Consider the following 19505-nt stretch of genomic DNA (forward strand, 5'->3'; position numbering starts at 1 on the left):
ACCACCCGCCTATGTTCTGAGAGCTCCCTAAATATGACATAGTGTTACAAGTTGTAGTGAATCAGCAATGGAGACATTACTTGTTCCAATTCCATTGGATTTTCAAGAAAATGACACAAATATGAAGTCCATCTTAAACAAGAGTTGGACATTTTTTCTCATAGTCACAGATGCAAAGAAAGCATCTAAATGTCATAGAGTACAGTTGCTCCATCTGACAGTCCCAGCAGCACTTTAGGTAGATTATATTTGGGAAGAGGAGGAAGATAAAGAGGATTTGACACATCGATGTCAAAGTAATGTAACTCCAGAAAAATACTACTTACGAAACACAATTGTTTAATTTCTAATTTCTAAAGACAATATGAATCAGTTGATCTCTATATAACTGACTTAGAGACAGTTTATACCAAAGATGACTATAACTGAAAGAGATTATAGAAAGTGTGTGTGTGTGTGTGTGTGTATTTATACAAAAATCATATTTTTCTCTCTTTCCTCTCTTTTTTTACTTTGGGTATTTGGCAGCAGTTTTGGTATAGCTAGTTAAACTCTTCTGCATAGCCAGTTTTCCCTCATGTTTGTTCATGGATTTTAAGGCCAAAAGGGGTCATTATGATCAGTTAGTCTGTTAAAGATAGAATAGATAACATTTTAATTTGGGCAAGGGACTTTAAAGAACACCATGGAAAATTTGCTAAGACTCCTATCGCTGAACATGGGAAAATGAAACAATACAAAATCTGTTCGAAAATATTATCTATGTATACATGGCAATCAATTAAAGAACAAGAGAGCTTTTTTTCTGACCTGGGATGAGTGCTCATATAATAGACATTAGCTCACTGGGATATCTGTAATCATCCATGAAAGGCACAAACAAGAGCTGATGCAAAGCCATGAAATTGTAGTGAAGAAGCTAGGAGGGTGTCCTGTCTGAATTTGTTTAAGAAACCTTTGTGAATTGATTACTACTGTGAGTTCTTGAAGATTTCAGAACATGTATACACAAGCAGCTGACTATGACTAACTGTGTCAAGTGGGGTGCTGGAACAATTTTTATAGTGAGGGTGCTGAGAGCCATTGAACCAAACTGTAAACCTGTATATAATGGAAACCACTTCAAGCCAGGGGGTGTGGCAGCACCCCTAATTCCAGCATCTATGGAAAGTCACAGTTTGGCCCTGAATTCAAGGTGTTCTGACAATGGATCACAATTGTTAATTGTAGAACCTTAGGAATATTCTTCAGAAATAGCCAGTTGATATTTTGGAGAAAAAATGATATGCTCAGAGAATTAACAATAGAGCTATTCAATGTGCATGCCAGTAAAAATACATAAATCCATGATGTAACGTAATGTTGAACTGCTAAAAGTACTGTTGGTATAGTGCCATCAACAAAACTATTTTGGCAGAATGTGTTCAGACTGAGATTCTTGTGCCAACACATTGTGTCCACACAGCATCAAGTAGAAATACAAGAGTAAAATGACTGGCTTCTCCACACAGATGCTAGTAAACAGCCAGTTAAGGACTTTACTTTCCAGAAAGAACTGAGAAAATACCAGTGTGACGCTGTACCCCATAATGCTTTATGGGAATATGACATAACTGGAATATGTTTTTTGCTGCCTGTGCCATGTAACATACCTCTGTAAAAGTTATGGTCTGCTGTATCTATTCATCCTATTTGTACACATATATCATTTTGTACTTGAGGTTAAGAATATTGATTGTATACTTGCTTGGTTTCTAAGTAAGTTTTTTGTGAGGCATTTAGTCAGCACCTTTAGGAGGGAATTCGCAAGGTTAAGTACCCGATCAGGAAGCACTTGGGGAACAATGCATCTTGGAATGCTCCAATCCACATAAGAAGTCTTCCTGGAAACATACAAGATACCATGTGGACAATGGCTTCTGCCTGTAAAGACTGAGAGTCACGCATGGACATGTGACTTGCCCAGGTGATTCCAGAACTCCATCTTGGAGCTGGATTTTGCATAGGAGGGGGTGGGTCTCCACCCACAAGAGAGAGTCTATTTAAACCCCTGGGAGACCTCTCCATTTTGTCTTCAGCTGGCTAAAGAAGGAGCCCCTCCACACACACCCCCTCCCCGGATACTTGAAGGAAATTAGAACAAAGGACAGTAACTTTAGGGGGTGTGAGTGATTGCTGGACCCAGGCTAAAAGGAGATTAGCCTGTAAAAGGGAGCATTCTGGAACTGCTGAGGAACTTACCTGTATTTAGTTTGATTAGACATAGATTTGCACATTTTATTTTATTTTGCTTGGTGACTTACTTTGTTCTGTCTGTTACTACTTGGAACCACTTAAATCCTATTTTCTGTATTTAATAAAAACACTTTTTACTTAATTAATTCAGATTTTGTATTAATACCTGGGGGAGCAAACAACTGTGCATCTCTCTCTATCAGTGTTATAGAGGGCGAACAATTTATGAGTTTACCCTGCATAAGCTTTATACAGGGTAAAACGGATTTATTTGGGTTTAGACCCCATTGGGAGTTGGGCATCTGAGTGCTATAGACAAGCACACTTCTTTGAGCTGTTTTCAGGTAAACCTGCAGCTTTGGGGCAGGTAATTCAGACCCTGGATCTGTGTTGGAGCAGATGGGAGTGTCTGGCTCAGCAGGACAGGGTGCTGGAGTCCTGAGCTGGCAGGGAAAACAGGAGCAGAGGTAGTCTTGGCACATCAGTTGGCAGCTCCCTAGGGGGTTTCTGTGATTCAACCCGTCACAACCAGTTGTAGGCCTGGTCTACACTAGAAAATTAAGTCTGCTTTACTGCATCGCTCAGGGGTGTCAAAAATCCGTACCCCTGAGCAGCATAGTTAAGCTGACCTAACTCCCAATGTAGACAGTGCTAGGTCAATGGAAGAATTCCATAGCTACTGCCTCTTGCGGAGTTGGATTACCTGTGCCAATGGGAGAAGCCATCTCATAGGGTTAGGTAGTGTCTACACACTGAAGTGCTACAGTGGCACAGCTGTGTTGCTGTCGTGTTTTAAGAGTAGACATACCCTTATAGATACAACCAAAAGAGAAACAAATGATCCATTTATTTAAAATTCTGATTGACATTTAAAACATTGTCCTGCTTGCCACCTAAGCTTATTAGTCCTAAGAACAGCTGAGTGTTGAGCTTTTTGCAGTAGTCTGCACTGAACCCAATTTGCTGGTGGTATGAGCACTCCCCCTCCTATTTCAATCAACTTTAACCACTCGAAACTTATAAATAGAAAAGATTTTCAATGCCATAGTCATCACTAGTCTACTTTGGAGTAGGTACTGAATGAGAAGTGATACCAGAACTCTGTCATAGACACACTGTATGTTTTTAAATATTATTTATTTGTATAACAGTACTACCTACATGTCCCACTTAAGTCAGGGGCCTCTAGATGAGAATCATGTAAGTCTCCATTTCCTTGGCATAGGAGTTCTAAAGATCACTCTTAAAATGTGATCATCTGTTTCTGGGCGTGATACTTGTCTCCCTCACCATGCATGTTGTGAAGATTAGTTAATGTTCGTAAAGATCAATGTTCATAAATATCACTTCCCATGTGATAGCTAGTGCTGTATCAGGAGATTGACCTAACTTGCTTTGCTTTGACTTATTGTAGAGGTGAAAATGGTATGGAACTTGACTGTAGATTTTTTTTCTCCCATCAAAGTAGCATAAAAATTGTAGTGTAAAAATTGATGAATTTCATTATTCTATTTTTTCTGTTGTTTTGTCTCACTCTGTAATTGATTCACTGTTTAAATGGATTCAGTTTTTAAACCTGTGCAGAAAATATGCATGCATGCAGTATATTCAGTTTGGAGGATAATGAAATCTAAGGCTTCCCCATCATCTTGTACATAAGCACAAATTAAGAATCTTGATTATGTGGTGAAACAATCAATTGGGTGGCAGTGAGTATTGATTACAGAGAAGCTGCTTTTATGAAATGTGATCAGATGCATTTCAGCTGACTGGCTTTCCTCGTGGTCTTGCACAGATATCTCTTTTTTGTTTTGTTTTGTTTTATTTCCTTTTCTGAAATCAGAATCTCTCTGGGAACTGGAAAACTCTTGGCTACTCCTGAAGCCAAGCTACAGTGATTGCTGCAATCTGACTTGACTCTCTTGATGCTTTTTAGATGGGAAGAAGAATGGACATGCTAATTTTATTTAGATTTTAGGTTAATAGATGTATTGTAATATCATTCAGTTTTCCAAAAATATTGCAGTTGCTTACAAGTTATAAACAGACTAATCTCATAAAGACCAAGGTAAAGTAAATGTAGATGTCATAGGCCAAGTTATTGTGGAATTAAACAGAAAAGGGGAATGAGATATTTCCCTAACCCCCATAATATTTTTCCTCTCAACTTGCCTTCTTTCTTGGGTGTCAAAGCATCCAGACAAAATATTTTGATGTTTACTTCCTCTCCCAAGTCTCTCATGACTCGGCTGTATTGCTGTGGATTCCAGTATCCCTATCTTCTTTCTTGATCTGTTCTTCAGTAGTTCTGGAGGTCTCAAATCTTTGTCTATGTCAGATCCTCCATGCAGGTTTTCAGTATTTTTGTTTCAAACATCACTGTGGCCCAGACTTTCAGTAATCTTCCTGCAAATCCAAGTTTTCCAGCAAAATGAATTGCCTCTTGCTCCAAACATCATACAGTGATAAACTAAAATGACTCCTGTATATACTCGTTCATAAGCTGAATATTTTTGGTTAAAAAGTGATGCATCAAAGAGTGGGGATCAGCTTATAAATGGATCTACACCAAAATTTGATGATTTTAAACTCTATGGAATCATCAAATTGAATATCTAATACATTGTCGTTTTGTTTACCTGGAGCGTCAGCAGGCATGGAGCCCTTCAGCTCCCTGTGGCCGCGGTTTGCCGTTCCCAGCCAATGGGAGTTGCGGGAAGCGGCGCCACTTCCTGCAGCTCCCGTTGGCTGGGAACGGCTAACCGCGGCCTGTCATAACTTAGTCCCAGATTTGGACCTTAGCGTCCAAAATATGGGGGTTAGCATGAAAACCTTCAAGCTTAGTTACCAGCTTGGACCTGGTACTTGCTGCCAGCACCCAAAAAATTAGAGTGTTTTGGGGCACTCTGGTCCCCCTGAAAAACCTTCCCTGGGGACCCCAAGACCCAAATCCCTTGAGTCTCACAACAAAGGGAAATAATCCTTTTTCCCTTCCCCCCTCCAGGTGCTCCTGGAGAGATACACAGGCACAAGCTCTGTGAATCCAAACAGAGTGACTCCCCCTCTCCGTTCCCAGTCCTGGAAACAAAAGCACTTTCCTCTTCACCCAGAGGGAATGCAAAATCAGGCTAGCAAATCCAACACACACAGATCTCCCCCTGATTTCTTCCTCCCACCAATTCCCTGGTGAGTACAGACTCAATTTCCCTGAAATTTCCCAGAAAAGAAAACTCCAACAGGTCTCAAAAAGAAAGCTTTATATAAACAGAAAGAAAAAATACATACAAATGGTCTCTCTGTATTAAGGTGACAAAATACAGGGTCAATTGCTTAAAAGAATATTGAATAAACAGCCTTATTCAAAAAGAATACAAATCAAAGCACTCCAGCACTTATATTTATGCAAATACCAAAGAAAAGAAACCATATAACTTACTATCTGATCTCTTTGTCCTTACACTTAGAAACAGAAGATTAGAAAGCAGAAACTACTTCTCCAAAGCTCAGAGAAAGCAGGCAGACAGAAAACAAAGACCTCAGACACAAAATTCCCTCCACCCAAAGTTGAAAAAATCCGGTTTCCTGATTGGTCCTCTGGTCAGGTGCTTCAGGTGAAAGAGACATTAACCCTTAGCTATCGGTTTATGACACGGCCACAAGGAGCTGAGGGGCTCCATGCCTGCATATGCTCCAAGTAAACAAAACATGCCGACCTGCCAGTGCCTTACCCTGAGGGCCAAAGTTTGCCAACTCCTGAAATATAGAGTCGACTTATGAAAGGGTCGTACAGTTTTTGCTATTTTTACCAAACCATCTTGAGGGGGTCAGCTTATAAATGAATGGGCTAATGAACAAGTATATACTGTACTTAGTTTTTCTACTGTTTTGCATTTGCCACTGGTGCTCAGTCTAAAGAACTGAACAAACGTGGCGCAGATATGAAGTTCTAGGCAGTTTTTCTTCTTTGGAATATGTTTTTTTTTTAATTTGCTGATTGTCATCACTCAGTTTTGACAAATTACCTATGAACAGATGAGCAGGAAAGAAAACTTTACAAGAGTTTCAGTGTGCATTTCAACTATACAACAGTGGTTGAACAAATTAGGTAGAGCTGCAGAATTTTTTTAAAATGGCAAAAAATGGTGAGGAAAAAGCCCTAGTATGCTATGATTAAATGACAAGAGACAAAAATGGTCAGGTCAAAAATATCCTTTTAATAAAAAGAATTCCAAACCAAGTGATACTAAAAATAGAATTTAAAAAATATAAAAAGATCTGACACTTCAGTAATCTTTGCTGGTTTATATGTGCATTCCTGGTTTATTTTAAATTCAGCCTTCTTTTTCTCCATTGATCATCAATACATCTTAAAAATATTTTATCATTCCTATGAAACTGTGGACTGTGAACTTAGAGGAACACTGATTTTTGTGGTAACATTAAATTGACATCATCACTATTGAAGTATCCGACAGAAGATTTCTTGAAGCAGTTTTGTGTTCACACGACAGCCTCCAGTATGTAAAGAAGTCTTTATGTATTGCTGCCTATTTTGATCACGTCTTATTTTTTTTGGTGGCTTTTAAATATGGATGAAATGGATGATTCCTAATAGTGTATTTTTACATTTATCTGTTGCAGAAACACCTGTGACTTAACAAGGCAGTTGTTTCATGGTGGAAGTTGTTTCAAATTTCTTATTTCAGAACACTGAATTACAATATCATTTCAGAATGTTTTCATGACCACAATTAGATCGTTTTCTTACATTATATATTTACAGAGTCCACATAATTCTGTGTATGTGTGTTGCCCCCTCCCCTCCGCAAAGTGCTGAACAACCATACAAAGTGGTGCTGGGAGAGTTTATTATGGAAATATTATGTTTCAAGCTTCCAAGGGGCTGTAGAGAAGTGTGTGGGTGTGTGTATGTGTGTAAAAGAAGGCTGACCATTTCCAGAGTAATAGTTGTTTATTTCTTTTAGAAGATAAGATAGTCTTCATGCTGGGATTACTTGGACATGTGGGGAATATATTGTACTGTAGTAAGACTCATCCTTTCAGTTAAGAAAGACCTTAAGCTATTTTTTTTCTTTCCTCTTGGTACCAGCTTGCTATAATATGTTTTTATGGAAGACAAATATGGAGGATTCTTCTGATCCTTGTTAATTTGGATTTTAAAATAGATTGTTTTCCGTTACCATTTCTGTTATCCATTTATTTTGGGATAATATTATTTAATGTTAAAGTTAAGTTCTTAATTTCAGCATTAATAACATTCTAAATATAGTTTTAACTGCTAGAAAGAAATAGTCATGTGAGGTCTCTTTATTAATAATATTTTGTCCCCAGTGTAATAAATTGGTAAAACTTTACTTCCTTGAGCTTCCTTGGTTTTTATTAGTTGTTATTAAAGGAATTGTGTCTCCCTCTTCTGATGGGCTGGAGCTAAATATGTTTAGAACCAAATAAAGGCAGTTTGCAGCTTTCTTGATAGAGGTTAAGGAATTTTAACAAGAACCTTTGAGTTTGCTGTGAATTAATACAGTGTAGCTAAAAGCCAGAAGTTTGTCTACTGTAAGTTAGTCACAGGGTTAAACTTGCAAGAGCTACCTTTATCCTTCCGCTCTTTCTTCTTCCATCCAAATAAATGACATTGTTAATTTAGTTTGTTTTCAATTTTTTAACAACTCAGTAATGATCAACATAACACGTACTAGAGCAAAACTCTCCTGAGCTGCTTCAGGGTTCGAGTATTAGATTTTATAAAGCTTCATAAAATATACAGTGACTTTGATTGTGAAGAATACCTTGGGTCTAAGAAGGGTACCAGCAACATGCAGCAGATTCAAAACTATTTTCTGATAGTTGCACGCTGAATTACCAAAACTTGTTCATTTGAATGAGGGGGTGGGGGGGTGGGGAAATGATGACAGATGTAACCGTTATCTTTTAGGGGCTAAGAACTTAATGGCCCATTTCTCAAATGAATTTTTACAATAACTAGATAGCTGTATCACACCCTTAAGTGAAGAGCTCATGGACTTTCCTGCATGGTTATTTCCAACCTCAACTCTTCTAACAAGCTTCCAAAGTTTTTTTTGCTTATAAAAGTGGAAATGGACCTGATAAAAATGTTTCGTCTGCAGGACAGTGTTTTATTTATCATATCACAGAAGAACAATGTTTTGTTGCATTGTGGTCAAAATAGAAGTGACCTTGCTTGTTCATGAGTGTTTGAAGCCTAGAGATAAGAGACGCAGAATAATAGAGTACAATGGAAAGAGTGTAGTGTAATTATTTGTGGCTTGTCAAGTGAAGCCCTTTCAGGCCCCAAGTGATTCAAATCTGGGAACTCTGCACAATTCTGTAAACTAACCATAGCCAGCATCAGAGAAATCTCACCCAGCTTCTCCGACAGTACTGAAATTGCATCAGTTTGTCATGCATTGAGCATGCCAGCTCCACGCAATATCATTTGCTTGCAAATGGGCCTAGCCCTAAAGCCCTGAGACACATTCTTTGGTATCTGACTCTTGGCCTGTGATTTGTCATGTCTCTGGTGCTATCAGCATGAAGTAATTTTAATAGATTCTGATGGTTTGCTTGTGGAAGGCAAAGAATGCTCTATAGATTGTGTCAGGTAACTTTCTGTGGCATATAACATGGTAGAGGCTCTCATGCTGGTGATAGCTTCCTTTTTTCTCCATACTCTCTTTGTTTGACTGTTTTGTGTGGTATTATTAAAAACTGGTATGGACAGCTTTGGTAACTCTTTTCAGCGTTTTCAAGTATTTTGTTGCTTAAGTCTTGCTCACATGTAAGTAAGAATCCTTTTTCTGATAACGGTTTGTCATCTTCAATTGCAAACTGTAAAAATGAATCCATGGTATTGTTTTGCCACCCAAGCAGAACAACTGCTGAAATATGAGATGTAGAAAATAAAGATTTCCAAAGAATGAAACTGTATATGTTGGTACATAATGTAAGGCAAAAATCTTTGTTAAGGTCAGTATTAACAATGTAAAAGTTTGGGGTTTCTTAAGTGAACCGTATATTCACTAGCATATTAGTACCGGGCTTCCCCTTGCAGTAACTTTTTATGTTGCAATACCTCCTATTTGCATCACATAAAACTGAGGTTTTTATTACCCCACTGTAGTGCAGAGATTATATGGAATTAATCACTTTATAGATTCTGGATATAGTAATTATGGAAATTGTTCCAGAAATTGGATCTTTTAACTTATTTAGAACAATTCAGCCACTTAATGAAATAAGTAAATGGCAAATTATCTGCTCATCTTTTGAAACCACTAAAAGGAGATTATTTTGCCATCGACAACTCTGCTCTTTGCATCATTTTTTTTCAGCTGACTGCCTTAATTGATTACTTCTATGATGTTAGAGTCTGCAGCATAGATCTCCAGAATTCTGCTGACACCAGTCGATTACCATAAAGGTGCTAATGTTAGTGATTTCATCCAAGAAACATTCAAAACCGTGTCAGTGATCTGTTGCTAAAAACTGTCAGATCGTTGACTCCTGTTGTTTTGGACATGAAAGTGTTAATTAACAGGGACTTCTCTGGATAGCAAAACACATTTCTCTGAGTCCTGTGGAAAGAACATTTTTCAGTTTTCGTGCTGTACATTAGTGTGGAGTACATGCACACACTTTAATTTTTATTTGATGGTTTAAAAAATGTTTTTATTAATATTCATTGTATCCCTGTGGAATTCACGCAAGAAGTGCTCAGACCCAGACCATTTCTTCTGACTTTTCCCTAGAGGATGTCTGACAGGAGAGTAACTCTGAGCTGCCCTGCAGCAAGTCTGCATGAGTCTTTGTTAATTCCTTACCCGCCTCACCCTCTACACTGGTGTAGCAGCTTGCCTTATCTAAGGGTATGGCTACACTTGAAACTTCAAAGCGCTGCTGTGGCAGCGCTTTGAAGTGCAAGTGTGGTCGCAGCACCAGCACTGGGAGAGAGCTCTCCCAGCGCTGCACGTACTCCACATCCTGATGGGGTTTAGCTTGCAGCGCTGGGATCCGCTTTACAGCTTTAGCTTTACAGCGCTGTATCTTGCAGCGCTCAGGGGGGTGTATTTTTCACACCCCTGAGCGAGAAAGTTACAGCGCTGTAAAGTGCCAGTGTAGCCAAGGCCCTAAGTGACTGTCTTTAAGTTTGAGATAGGATGTGCAGGGAAAATTCCATGTCTTTAGTTTCTCTTGCATTTCCATTAATTGCTTTGTTTTGCAGAAGTTGGATGGACTAGTATACTATCCAGCAATGCTCTCTGCCATGTATAATGGCCAAACCGGACAGTCTCTACACAAAAGAATAAATGGACACCAATCTGACATCAGGAATTATAACATTAAAAAACCAGTAGGAGAACACTTAAGTCTCTCTGGTCACTCAATAACAGACCTAAAAGTGGCAGTTCTTCAACAAAAAACCTTCAAAAACAGACTCCAATAGGAAACTGCAGAACTGGAATTAATTTGCAAACTGGACAGCATCAAGTTAGGCCTGAATAAAGACTGGGAGTGGTTGGGTCATTACAAAACCTAAACCTAATTTCCCTCATACTAATTTCCCCCTACTGTTATTCACACCTTCTTGACAACTCTTTGAAATGAGCCATTCTCATTACCGCTACAAGGGGCTTTTTCCTCCCTTGGTATCCTACTGTTAATTGAATTGTCTCATTAGATTGACCTCACACTTGCTAAGGCAACTCCCATCTTTTCATATATTTATACCTGCTCCTGTGTTTTCCACTCCATGCATCTGATGAAGTAGGTTCTAGCCCTTGAAAGCTTATGCCCAAATGAATTTGTTAGTCTCTAAGGTGCCACAAGGACTCCTCATTGTTTTTGCTGATATAGACTAACACAGCTACGACTCTGAAACCTATGGATACAGAAGATACTTGGATTCACAGCAAATTCTTCCAATCCTTTCACTGAGAGCGTCTTCATGCTTTGGAAAAGGAACTTTGAACTTTGTCAGGGAAGGAGTCACCCTGCTGTCAGGGATGTGCCTTTTGCCATTCCTGTGAAAATTTGGCTCAAATTTGGCCAAATCATAACTCTTTCAAAAATAGCAAAGAGTCCTGTGGCACCTTATAGACTACCAGATGTATTGGAGCATGAGCTTTCGTGGGTGAATACCCACTTCGTCGGATACATGCAGTGGGTATTTGCCCACAAAAGCTCATGCTCCGATACATCTGTTAGTCTATAAGGTGCCACAGGACTCTTTGCTGCTTTTACAGATCCAGACTAACATGGCTACCACTCTGATACTCTTTCAAAAATAAAAATCTCAGTATGCACATGCTCAGTAGAGACTTGTTAGAGTTTGACAGCTAAATTCTTTGAAGATTGCCTCTGCACTGAGCATGCTTCTATGTGCTGACTGGACTGTGCATGTGCCATCTGCACAGAGCAACGGAGCATGTTCCATCCTGGGGATTATGGGGCAGAGAGGACTTTTCCTGTAATTGTTCCTAGTGCCTGCAGGGGGCATCTGTGGCACCAGAACTGGAAGCAGGGAAACTATTTCCTGTGCTTTCCATGCCCCCATTTAGAGGAGGAAGAAGCATTTGATTTAAATGAAGAGGAGTGAGAACTTGTGAAGGAAGATGGGGTTGCAGGAGCCCAAGGATGGGGGGCAAAAGAAGGCAAAAAGGGTGCAGGAGCCTTAGAAGGTGGGATTGGACAGAGAGAAGCTGTGGGTACAGACATAGAAAGGTCTATAACTATTGGAGCACATTCCCCTCCAAAACATGGAATTGAATGCGGGAGCTCTGAGTATCTACATTCCTCTGCTGTCAGCAAATAGCTGGGGAACTCACTCTCACTCGTCTAGAGGTAACAGCCTACTATGGAGGACTGTGCTGTGGATCTAAAAGTTCAAACCCTGTTGATGACACAAGTTTGGAAGTAATATGATGTATTTTCTGGTTTATGTTGGTTTTCAGTTTTTTATTTTAATTAGGCGGTTACACACCCAAACTCAACCAAACAAAAAAAAACAACAAAAAGTGTTAAAAAAAAATTAAGTTTGCAAAGTCAGGTATTCCAAAGTTAGGAAATTTCAGAATTAAAGATGCCTGTCTGATCTTAATTCGGCCTCCTTGTTCACATATTATGATGATCTTTAATTACATGATCACGTTATTTTTGGACTGGACACCAGTCTCGATCAGTGCACAGGATGGATGGTGGTCTGAGAATGAATCACGACTGTGTAGTGAAGGATGCTAGTGTCTGTGGGACCCATTCCTCATTTGTTGCAGAAATGGGAAGGTGTGTTGTAAATGAGGCAGGGCATTACAGAAAGAGATGGTCTTCTGGTTAAAGAAGTTGACTGACACCCAAGATAATTGGATTCTATCCCTTTGCCAAAGATTCTTTGCGATGTTGGGAAAGTCACATAAACCAAAATGTTCACGGTTGGCTAGTAATTTAATTGTGTGTTCCTCATTTTACAGATGCCACGAGATATCTGGGGCCAGATTTGCAGAAGGGCTGAGCACTTTTAACTGCAATTGATGTCAGCAGGAGATGGACTTTATAAAAATGCCAAGTACTCTGAAAAATCACATCTTACGTATTCCCAAAATGAGCAGATACATGCTTTTGAGCAATTTTGGACTTAGTATAGCTGTGTGTTAGTTCCTCAGATATAAAATGGAGTGGTAATGCCACCTAATTTCAGGGGAGTTCTGATGATAAATTCATTAATGTTTGTGAAGTACTTGAAGGCTATGGTGAGAGCACCATAGAAATGCCCAGGAGGAAGTTAATGGTTTTATATTCGGTGTAAGGTTTGGATAGTGCTTCTTCAATGTGTGGCTCCAAGCCTTATTTAATGAGGAGGATAAAAAGAAGTATTGAATAAGCATCTATTTGCTGAATGAGGCAGGAGTCCTGTGGAAAAACTAATATATGATTAGGTAATTAAAGACTCTATCATAATAGGGAGACACAAGGGGGCTGAATTAAGGTTGCAAGGCAACCTTAATTCTGACATTTCCTATCTATTGAGTACTTGACTTAGCAACTTTAACAGTCTCTTATTGTAGATTTTTGGATGTATAAAAATTTACATTTAACAGTTGATATTGTGGCATACATGATTTGACTGCAATCAATAATGAGTTTCATTGTGTAATCCTGACAAAATGATGTCAGATAAACTGCAACAAGCTTCTTAAATGTTTTATAACGTGTCATTGTTTTTCTCTTTTCTTCTTTGTTGTAACTTTATTAATATTTAAATATGGATACCTAAAATAAAATCTTTATAAATGTTCAGCTGCTGTTGAAGATACAAGGGAGTTGGTGCACTGACTTAGAATCGTATGGCTGCACTTTAAAAAAAAATAAATTTTTTTTTTCAACTGTACATGCAGTTTGCTTCACAGGTCTGACTAGTGGTCAAACTGTAGGATGTAGGCCCAACTACTGTTAGTGTTTTGATAAAGGTCAGAGGTCCAGATTCTGCATCCTTTACACTGAGTATTGCATTGACATCATTGATGGGACTACTCATCAGTTACTGAACATGGATCATAGTGACAGCTTGTGGCTAACGATTTGCAGTTGGACTGACTGAATTTAAGCAGTGTGCATCGGTGGAAACAATGCAAATGTCAGTAATTATAGATTATAATGTATTATTATTTACTACTTAATTTTCAGGAATTTAGTTGGAGAGGGGGCAGGCTGTGATAAATGATGTGGGTGGGTAGCTCTCTTTTATGGACACCTAGGCAGCCAGTTAGCTACAAAACCCCTGTTAGCTGTTCTCTACTTGCTTTACCTGTAAAGGGTTAAAAAAAGCCCATTGGTAAAAGGAAGGGACTGGGCACCTGACCAAAAGAGTCAGTGGGAGGGCTAGAACTTTTTAAAATTGGGGAAAAAACTTTCACTTTGTCTGTGGTTGTTCTCCCAGAGAGCAGGGACAGGGCTGGACTATGCTGTAAAAAGCTTTAAGCCAAATGTAAACAAACCATCAAATCTTACCTAGAAACTACTTATTTGAAACTCCAGATATGTAAGTAGGTCAGGAGATGTCTAAAAAGATGCGATTAGGTTTCTCTCTTTTATTTCTGTGAGGCTTGTGGACTCCTGTGTGCTAACCTCCAAATGCTTTTGTTTTGCTTGTAACCATTAAGCTGAACTTCAAGAAAATCAGTCTTGATGCTTAATTATTATATTTGCTCTTTTTAAATCTAGCAATAACCTAAGTTCCAGATGTGTATTCTTTCTTTTTGTTTTTAATAAAATTTACCTTTTTTTTTTTAAGAACAGGATTGAGTTTTTTGTGTCCTAAGAGGTTTGTGCATATGTTGTTTAATTAGCTGGTGGCAACAGCTGATTTTCATTTTTTTCTTTCTCAGCTCTTCCCAGGAGGGGAGTGGAAGGGCTTGAGGGTACTCCACAGGGAGAATTCCCAAGTACACCTTCCTGGATTCAAAGGGGTTTTTTTGCATTTGGGTAGTGGCAGCATCTACCCATCCAAGGTCAGAGAGAAGCTGTAACCCTTGTGGGCCCCTGCTTTCTGCTCTTGAGGTGCCAGAGTGGGGAATCAGCCTTGACACAGGCTGATTCTAAAGTAGTATTATAATCCCTGCAAGCACACTTACCACTAGAGATTGAAACACAAACAAAAAACCCTCTTGTGCTAGTTTATAGCCACATCTTGAAGAAAAGAACAGTTTTTAAAGCTCAGGTAAAAGTCTCAGTCTGATTTTTGCTGTATGCAAATACTGTTCAATCCTTATACTCCTCTCTCACGTAAAGTATAATAGGAAAGTTGCCTGTGGTTTTCAAGGCTGAGATTTAACATTACTTTCTCCCACTAGATTCTTGGGTCCATTGAAGTCAATGGAAAAAATCCTATTCTCTTCAGTGAGGCAGGATTTCACCCTAAGATTTGTTTGGTGGCCTGTTTCCCGCCATCTTCCCTTCACACTTGCATGGTAAACTATGCACACGCACGCTTTTGAAGAGAGACTGATGGTAGAAGTAGTACCCTCAAAAGACTTGGGAATGTAGAAAACTTTGTTTTCTTTGGATTAACCATAGATTGGGGAATTGTTTTGTAATGAAAAACAATATTTAGCATTTTAAATAACTAACCATGCTCTGTTTCCTGTCTAGATTGTGTGATTTCTTGAAACAGTTTATTATAGTGTAGCCCGTACTTATTTTGTGAGTTGTTTGATAGGTTGTAATAATGGATATTGCATTAAAAGCAATTCAGACTTTAGAAATGACTGAGTTTATATCTAGCAGTTTTTAATTAATACTTTGCTTTTTAACTAGTAAGAGATCATAATGGGTTGTGAAGTAAGTGTGTGACAGAACATTTTATTATTCATTTGGCTCAATAACAAATTGTGTACTAAAGCAGATAAGTTAATATATATGCACATTCTTAACCCTAATTTGTTTGCATAGCATGGACAATAGAAAGCTTAATATGATTCACTGGGTAGATTGTGGTAATAACTGTTCATATTTAATTGGGTGAATACATTACATGCGGCTAAAACTCATTTTAAAATGGCTTTTATTAAATTAACATGATGTTTATTTCCATTAAGTGATTTTTAAGGAAAGTTCAGTTGTTATTAGTTTAAGATCTATATGATAACATGCCTGATATCTTAACTGTAAATATTGGTATATGGTGTACAGGAACTAAAAGTAAGATAATTGTTATATTCTTTATCTATTTTATTCTTTCAGAAGATTGAGTATTAAAATTAATGATGTTTTCTATAACATAATTCTAGCCCTAATTATGTGGAACAATTAGAGCATTATTTATAACTGACAAAGTTACATAAGATACATAAATAAAATCTTTGTGGAAACTCTCCCTACAAATTAGCTATGTGCTATACAGAATGACAGTACATTGACCAGTGACCAGTTCACTGGTCTGTTAGTCAGACTTACATGTCTGACTAACAGACCAGTAGGGGTCACTGTGTGCATTGAATGTAAGTCATCTAAGTAATTTAAATTAATTTTTAAAATTGCATGTTCAATTCCATTTTAAAATAAAATAAAAAGGAGGGAAAATCCTAGAGGTTGTCAGAAAATGATGTGAACTTTTTGATCAGAAAAATGAAGCTATTGGGTTTCTTCTTTTATTTGTTTATTTGTATTTGTCTGTTGTCTTTTAACTTGGGGTGTCAACAAGTAGCACATACAACAGTATGTATGGTCAAGATTTTACAAGACGACTAGAGAGTTTGGGTGTCTCAATGTTTGGGTGCCCAACTTGAATCAACTAAAAGGTGCCTGATTTTTAGAGACTGGATTCACTTAGCACTTGCTGAAAATCAAGTGCTTTTAAGGTGTCTCTGGACACTCAAAGTCACTGATAATTTTGTAAAATCTTAGCCATATATGTTTATACTCAAGCGGAGTCAAATGCTGCGGGTGGGAGGAGAGAGAGAGAGAGGTAGAGATTCAAAACAAATGGTTCAGTGATTTTTTTCTCCTTCTTCCTCTCCCCTTCTGAAAACCAAAACTTAAAAGTTTCTTTAACAAACCAGGGTGAACACACTAAACACATTTTTCCTTTTAAAATAAGCATATAGGTTTAATTCTTGGCCAACATGGACTCCAGTGAAAAAGGGACCACAATGTAGGAAAGGATATAACAATCCAGAGCAGTATTCTATCCTTCAAGACCAAGTGGATGGGTATTGGAAAACATGGAAGGTCTTCACTCCCTTAATACTGATCATGAGGTGGAAATCAAGATGACTCAGGATCATGTCAGAGCAAAATATCAGATCCGTCTGTTTGTGGAGGTTTTCTATAATAGTAACACTTGAAGAATGTCCCAGAAAAACATTTCTGAAGATAAACATTAGAATTAATGTATTTGTGAAACACCTTCTCATGTTTATGTGCGCAGGCACTTGCGTATGTGTGTGGATGCACACACATATACACCCATCTATTAATGGCTATTTCTGAGGAAGATATGAAGAATAGGTCATCAGACCACGTTACTTTATGTAATATTTTTGGCACCCTGATCTCTAGTGAGCATTAGGAATTCAGAGACAATTCACTAAGTTGTTTAGCGCTCTAGGGTCTGTATTGGCTGTTCCTACTTCTGTTTTTATCCCTTGGACACTCAGTCACTCATCTCTTCCACCCTTACTGACACAGTTTTTGTATATGCACTGTTCTGTCCTGCAATAGTGTATTCTGGAGTTCACATACACACCTTGGGTCTGATCCAAAACTTATGAAGTCTGAGTCTTTCCCTTGATGTCAGTGAGTTTTCGATCAGGCCCCTTTTGCATGGCAAGAGAGAGAGGATAGTTTTGTGGTTAAAACAAAAGAATGAGAGTTGGGAGATGTCAGTTCAGTTTCTGACTCTTGCAAGTCATTTGAGGTGGGATCCATGAAGGGACTTGTGCATTGCAATGCTAAGTGTCATTGAACCTAACCTTTAGGCATCCAGAAAATCACAGGAACCACATTGTGATTCACAAAGTCTGAATTACACGCCTAGGCTCCCTATACAATGAATGGCACCTAAGAATGCAGTCCACAAAAGCCAGCATGTTAGGTGCAAAGCCACCTAAGCCAGCCAGTGGGTGATGCTGACAGGAGAGATGTGTGCACAGAGATAGGCGCCTAAGTCCGGGTTGCTGGGAGGTGCCTATTGGAAGCCCCAATAGGAACATGACAGAACCCCACCACCTGGATTTGGATGGCTTAAGCACCTAAGCTGCCACTTGTGGGAATGAGTTAGGCTCGTGCCTTACTTTACACAAAACAGCAGCAGGAGAAGGAAGTTGTGCTACACAACTTATAACTTTTAGCACAGTGGTTAGAGTGCTCACCTGAAATGTGGGAGGAGAAGGTTCAATTCCCTCCCTGCCTGAAGGGGAGAAAAGGATTTGAACAGGGATCTCCTACCTCAGAGGGCTCTAACCACTGAGCTATGGCATATTTTAATGTGAGGCTCCCTCAGTCTCTCCTGTTGAAGCTATTGCACGATGGGCAGGGAACTGGACTTGGGGTCTCCACTTCCCAGGTGGATGCCCTAACCACTGGGTACCCTTGCTCCAATCACTCATTATTTATCCACCGTAGAACAGCTTCAGCAGGAGGGACTGAGTAAGTCCCATGTCAGGCTGTCCCATAGCTTGATGGGTAAAGCAGTGATACTTGGACTGCAGCTCACGAACTGCAAGTGGCTCTTTAATGTGTCTCCTGCAGCTCTTTGTAGCACATGATATTAAAACACTGCGTGATTTAATTATTAACCAACCTAAGTTATTAACCAATCAGGATGCTTTTACTATGCTATTAACCAATTAAGTTGCACTAAGTTATTAATTTATGTGATGTGAGAAATTTTTTATATATATACACTCTCACACACTCTCACACACACACACGCGCACACACACACACTTACTTTCCCCTGTCATACTGTATAAATATGAATAGTGCTATAGTAAATGAAACAATGCATTCACACTACTGTGGCTCTTCTGGCTAATGCTAATCTCCAATTTTGCTCCTCACCCACTGAGGCCTGAGTATCACTGAGGTAGAGCATTCTTCCAAGAAGTGGGAGACCCATGTTCAAATCTTTTCTCCCCCTCTGGCAACTAAAAGTTATAAGGTGAGCATCACCACTGCCTTGTACTACTACTCTGGATGTATTTTGACTGGACCCAATCTGGTAGGTGTGCTTAGAGGCTGCTAAACACAACTTAGGTAGCCAAATGCTTATCTTCCCTGTTTGTGAATTACTCTGGGACTTAGGCAGGAAATAGGTGCCCAGATACCTAGAATACAGCAGCATTGCATATGCCCTGGGGCCTAAAACTTAGGTCACAAGTGAGTTTACATGCCAACAGGTTAATCAGAAGCCAGGCGGGAGTTTCGTGGATCGCATTGGTGCCACATGCAGGATTTAGGTGCCTAACTCTGGGGTTTAGGTGTCTGTTGCTTTGTGGATCCCACCTTTAGTCCCTGATCCTGCAGTTGACTCAATAAGGGAACAAGTATTCACCACTGTGGAGTCAGTTGCAGGATTGGAGCTTTAATCTCTGCCTCAGTTCCCCTTCTGAAAAATAGTAATAATCGTTTCATATCTCTCTGTGTTGTTGTGAGGGTAAAATCATTAATATTTGTGAGGCTCTCCGATATTGCAGTGTCTGAGAGCAGAGTAAGCAGTATATAAATGCCTAGATAGA

General features: G+C 39.0%; 1 protein-coding gene across 5 annotated transcripts in view; it reads left to right on the forward strand.

Moving 5' to 3' along the window:
- Nucleotides 1–19505, forward strand: part of SNX24 (sorting nexin 24) — a 147425-nt gene that overhangs the window by 14598 nt on the left and 113322 nt on the right. For 3 of the 5 annotated variants that reach the window (XM_050946014.1, XM_050946013.1, XM_050946016.1), the window contains one exon: nt 12741–12859. The exons of the other annotated variants lie outside the window; for them this stretch is intronic. The gene's annotated coding sequence lies outside the window, so the exon portion shown is untranslated. The remainder of the gene's footprint in view (nt 1–12740; nt 12860–19505) is intronic. 5 annotated transcript variants of the gene reach the window in all.

Source organism: Gopherus flavomarginatus, chromosome 3 (assembly GCF_025201925.1).
Source record: "Gopherus flavomarginatus isolate rGopFla2 chromosome 3, rGopFla2.mat.asm, whole genome shotgun sequence".
Classification (NCBI taxonomy): Eukaryota; Metazoa; Chordata; order Testudines; family Testudinidae; genus Gopherus; species Gopherus flavomarginatus.